Consider the following 6,000-nt stretch of genomic DNA (forward strand, 5'->3'; position numbering starts at 1 on the left):
TTTACATATTCTGACGTATCTTTTCCCACTACGTCTTAATCAGGTTCACTTAAGATTTCATCCTATATTTCACCAGTTATTCACGATTAAAGTTTAAAAGTAAGCCAAAAACCGCTTCTCACAGCCTTTTTCTAGGAGCTTCCAATGATGATGTCAGAATGCCACTCTCAGTGCACCAATCATAATGGGCTCTCAAGCTGCCGAGTGCCACATCCCCAGCCCCCTCCCCGCTCTCCCACCCCTGGGTTATTCGCATCATCTTCCCCCCCCCCCCCCCCCCCCAGGTTATCCACACCCCTCCTCCCCGGGTTCTCCACACTCCCTGCTGCCTCAAAAGGGCAGCCAACACCCCCGCCCCACCCCCCTCTCTGGGTTGTTCACAGCCTCGCCCCCACCCCAGGGTTATTTACACCCCCTTCCCCCTGGGATATTCACCCCCCCCCCCCCCCCCCCAGGTTATCCACACCCCTCCTCCCCGGGTTCTCCACACTCCCTGCTGCCTCAAAAGGGCAGCCAACACCCCCGCCCCACCCCCCTCTCTGGGTTGTTCACAGCCTCGCCCCCACCCCAGGGTTATTTACACCCCCTTCCCCCTGGGATATTCACCCCCCCCCCCCCCCCCCCCCCCGCTGCCTCAAAAAGGCAGCCACCATCAGCAAAGACCCACATCATCCTGGCCACAGACTCATTTCACCATTGCCATCGATAAGAAGGTACAGGAGCCTGAAAAATAATGTCCAGGTTCAGGAACAGCTAGTTCATTACAGCCAAGCAAGCAAGAATTTCATTGTCCTATCTTGACTCTTGGTCCTCGGCCCACCGCCCCCCACCCCCCACCCCCATTTACCTTCTGGGGCACATTTGCTCTGGGGTGAGTGCCCACGGGACCCACTTGGTCAGGTATATATATAAATGACTTGGATGTAAACAAGAAGAGGTGGGTTATTAAATTTGCAGATGACACCAAGATTGCTTGGACTGTAAGGAAAGCTGTCAAATTATACAGTGGGAAATAGATCAGTTACATTAAGGGGTGGAGAAATGGAAGATGGAGTTTAATCCAAGCAAGTGTGGGGTGTTGCACTTTGGGAGGTCAAATGTAAGGGGAAAATATGCAATTAATGGTATGACCCTTAACAGCATTGACGTATAGAGGGATCTTGTCATCCAAGACCATAACTCCCTGAAAGTGGCAACAGAAGTTGATAGTATGGTAGAGAAGGCAAATGGCATGCTTATTTTCATAAATCGGGGCATTGAAAATAAGAGTTAGGATATCATGATGCAGCTTTATAGGACTGGTTTGTCCACATTTGGAGTATTACACACATTTCTGGTCACCCCATTACAGGAAGGATGTGGGGGCTTTGAAAAGGGTACAGCGGAGGTTTGCCAGAATGATGCCTGGATTTGGGGGTATTAGTTACAGGGGGAGGTTGAACTGACAGATTATTTTCTCTGGAACACCGGAGGTTGCGAGAAGACCTGGTAAAAGTATATAAAATTATGAGAGGCATTGATGGGGTAGACAGTCAGAACGTTTTTCCCAGAATTTAAAGAATGCCTAACGATTTCTAAAATTCTAAGACAGTCTAAGAACCAATAAAGAGTCTTTTTCTCGGAGTGGAATTATCAAATACTCAAGGACAGCTTTGAGATGAGAAAGGTTTGAAGGAGATTTAAGAGGTGTCTATTTATTCGCACATATGCCTGGAGCCTGGAATGCTCCATCAACGGTGTTGGTGGAAACCGATGCAACAGCAACGTTTAAAAGGCATTTAGATGTGAACAAGCAGTGAATGGAGGAATATTGACCATGTGCAGGTAAATGGGACAAGTTAATTTGGCATCAAGGTGTTGGCACTGACATCATGGGCCAAGGATCCTGTAACTGCTGTAGTGTTCTGTATTTTATTCGCTTTTTTGTCGTCAATATATTAAAAACAAGAAATGTATCGTTCTTTCTTGAAGTAAAGATTCTATAATTTGGACATTTTTATTGGGAAAATACAATTCGAAAACTTTCCATATATTTGTATGGTGAACAATAAAATAGGTTTTTAATCAGTGCTCCCACACAACAACATTGGTTAAAATTAATCTGCTTTTTAGTTTTTCACCTGTTTCCAAACAGTCTTAAATTTGTGCTGCTACCCAATATAAGTGTAAATTCTGTTAAATTTTTTTTTTTCTCCTAGTGAGATTAGTTTAGGTCTATAATCATGTCATGCTTGCTTTTTATTAGCTGCAGGAAACCTGCTATTCCCCATCAGTTGATCACACCTCTTCATTCATTAACCCATATTTGGTGATGGTTCGAATAAATTATATTTCTAAAAAAAAAAGTCGATAGAATGGTTAAAATAACCACGGTAGCTGTATAGTCGTTAGAATGTAACTGTTTATCAGGATAAATGTTCTTGTAAATCTGAATTAAAATATTATCCAGTTTTTGATGCTTTGGAAAGGATAACTGACATCTTTCCTGAAGAGTTCTACTTCCTAAGTCCCCTGGTATCCCTTTTGCCTATTTGGAGCAGACGTATGATTTAATCCCTCCCTCCGTAACTCCCTGGTCAATTCGTCCCTTCCCACCCGAACCACCCCCTCTCTGGGCACTTTCCCATGCAACCACAAGAAATGCTACACTTGTCGTTTTACTTCCCCCCTTGACTCCATTCAAGGACGCAAACAGTCTTTCCAGGTGCGGCAGAGGTTCACCTGCACCTCCTCCAACCTCATCTATTGCATCCGCTGCTCTAGATGTCAGCTGCTATACATCGGTGAGACCCAAGCGGAGGCTGGGCGATCGCTTCGCCGAACACTTCCGCTCGGTTCGCAATAACCAACCTGATCTCCCGGTGGCTCAGCACTTCAACTCCCCCTCGCATTCCAAATCCGACCTTTCTGTCCTGGGCCACCTCCATGGCCAGAGGGAGGACCACCGTAAATTGGAGGAGCAGCACCTCATATTTCGCTTGGACAGTTTGCACCCCAGCGGTATGAACATTGACTTCTCTAATTTCAGATAGTCCCTACTTTCCCCTCCCCTTCTCAGCTCACCCTCAGCCCACTGGCTCCTCCTCTTCCTTTCTTCTTCCCCGCCCCCCCCCCACCCGCACATCAGTCTGAAGAAGGGTTTTGACCCAAAACTTTGCCTATTTCCTTCGCACTATAGATGCTGCCTCACCCGTTTCTCCAGCATTTTTGTCTATGTATGATGTAATAACTTGTCTGGCAGGCAGTACCACATTGTTCAGTGGGTCTTCAACATTAGTACTTTGGTTTATGGCAAGTGGGCATCATTGGGAACACCAGCATTTAATGTCAATTGACCTTGAGAAGGTAGTGGCGAGTCTCCACTTTAAACTGCTAGAGACTGTGAAAGTATGCAATGCGCTGCAAGATGTGGACCCATTGATGCCTTTCCAAGCCAGATGACATGCGATCATACAGGTAATGCAGTGTAATGTGTATGCTGTCTCTGTCTTATATGGAAGAGGTTGTGCATTTGATATCAGCCTAGGCTCTATGTTTAAATATCTTGAATGGGACTTGATCCTACAGTTTTCGGAAGAAAATCACAGTGACACAGAGTTCAGCTTCAAATGCAATCTTTCCATCCAATGGATCCAAGCCAGCAGGATGACCAATGTCCCAATTAGAACATAGAATAATACTTCACAGGAACAGGCCTTTTGCCCACGATGGCTGTGCCATCCAGGATGCCATGTTAAACTAATCTTCTCTGTCTGCATGTTATCTAACTCCCTCCATTCCCTAGATATCCATATGCCATTTTAAAAAATCACAAATGCCACTATTACAGCGCGATTCATGGACATCACCAGTTGCTGCACTCTACCTCGTCAGTCCCCTATCCCCCTCCTCCATTATCCTCCCTCTTCCCACCCTCCACCAACCCTCCTCTGCTTCCTCCCCTCACCCCCTTCCTCTCCTCCCTCTTACCCCTCCATTACCTTGTCATCCCTCTTTCTTCCCCTATTCTCCATTCCCCCTCATCCCCCAGCACTCCCTCTCCCTCCTCTTCACCCTCCCTCTTTTTTCTCCTCCTCTTCCCCACTTCCTCCCTCACCTCTCCCTCCCTCACCTTTCCTCTACCCTCAGCACTCCCTCCCTCTCTCCCCTCCATACCCCCTCCTCTCCCTCAATCCCACTGCTCCCCCATTCCTCACCTCCCTCTATCCCCCAATCTCCTTCATCACCTCCTCCACTGCCCTCATCTCCCTCTATCCCCCACTCCCGACCTCCCCCCCTCCTCTCCCTCCATCTCCCTTCCCTTCTCACCTCCACCACTTTCCCCTCCCTACCCACCTCCTCTCTATCCCCCTGCTCCCCCACTCCTCACCTCCCCCTATCCCCCCCCCCCCCCCCCACCCCTTAATGAAAATCACGATTTTGTTTTTAAATGAAATTCTCAATGCAAAAATTTCTAAACACCTGTTTTCACTTCTTCATTCTGGGGTATTTGATGATTGATAGATTGATGATTAAAGAATGATTTTAATCCATTTTAAAATAAGGCTGTAACTTAACACAATGTGAAAAAAGTGATGGGGTCTGAATATTTTCTGAATGCACTGTACCTATTTCTACAGATGCACCATAGAACATGTCTGATTGGGAAGTATCACAACTTGGTCTGGCAACTGCTCAGCCCAAGGCCACAAGGAATTACATAAGAGTTGTGGACGCATTGCGTCCCATCACATACACTAGAGTGGATGTTGAAAGTATGTTTACCCCTGTGGAACATTTAGAACCAAGGGTCACTGTTTAAAAATAAGGATGGGCCTGTGTTTAAAATCTGGGAAAGCAATCTACCTATCATTGGAAACAATGTCTCATCGAGGATTGAATTGGATAGACTATCTCATTGATTCATTTTAACGTCAGTGATAACTCATGTTTAATACTTCATTCAGGCCCCAAATCTGCCACCACTGTTCTAACTCTCATTATAGACGTGGAATCTTTAACTCGCTTTTTGTGGTGATGCACACCTCGTTGTTTAGTTTAATTTAGCAAAACAGCACGGAACTGGCCCTTCAGCCCACCCAGTCCACGCCGACCAATGATCACCCATTCACATGAGTTTGATGTTAGCCCACTTTCGCATCCACTCCCTGCGCCACGGAATTATGTACATATATTTTTCAACATATTGATTCAACCTTTCAAAGTTTTACAAAACTTGACATCCATCTTTGTGATCAAACTGTTGGCCATGAGTTTGAATCTCTCCCTTAAGGCTTCAATGACCATGTTCTTACCAACTGCACTGGTGAATACAAAGCAAGAAAAATGAACAGTATTGAATGCAAGACTAAAAACATCGTACAAATGTTGACAACCATCCAAGATAGAATATCCAGGAATGAGGATTAATCTTCAATCAGAGAAAAAACTAAATCAGGTACTTTCAATTGCTTGTTTTTTCTTTTTTATGTTTGTTAATTACAAAAATATTGTAAAGATATGTTTGACTGTCAGTCATGAGTCGTTAATTTGGGCAATGAAGAGATATTTTGCTTCTCAGTTGGCTTGCCTCACCATGAAAATAGACATGTCAAAAGCTCAATGTTCAACAGCCACTCATTGAGTCTGCTTCTGAGCCTGAGACAAAATAAAACACTTCATGTTGTTATTTTAGCTTGTAGTGGAGCTTAGCAACATTTCCAAAAATCCATACTCTTTATGTTTCAAATGTTGTGTTCAAAATAGGAGCCGTTTTCGACCCCGTCTATTTCCATTGCCAGGAATATTGACATATATATTTTCAGCCACTGATTACGCTGCCATGTTGTAACCAGCATCTCTTACAGAGGCTGCAAAGGGTTGATTACCTTTCAGACATATGCCATTTGGTGATGAGCTGGGATTTTAAATAAACCGGCTGAACATTTTGCAGGGAATGAAAAGGCAAAGTGTGTTCTTGTTGAAATGTGTATGCACAATCCAGCAGCGACGTTGCACACG

The sequence above is a fragment of the Amblyraja radiata genome, chromosome 3, assembly GCF_010909765.2.
Source record: "Amblyraja radiata isolate CabotCenter1 chromosome 3, sAmbRad1.1.pri, whole genome shotgun sequence".
Taxonomy (NCBI): domain Eukaryota; kingdom Metazoa; phylum Chordata; class Chondrichthyes; order Rajiformes; family Rajidae; genus Amblyraja; species Amblyraja radiata.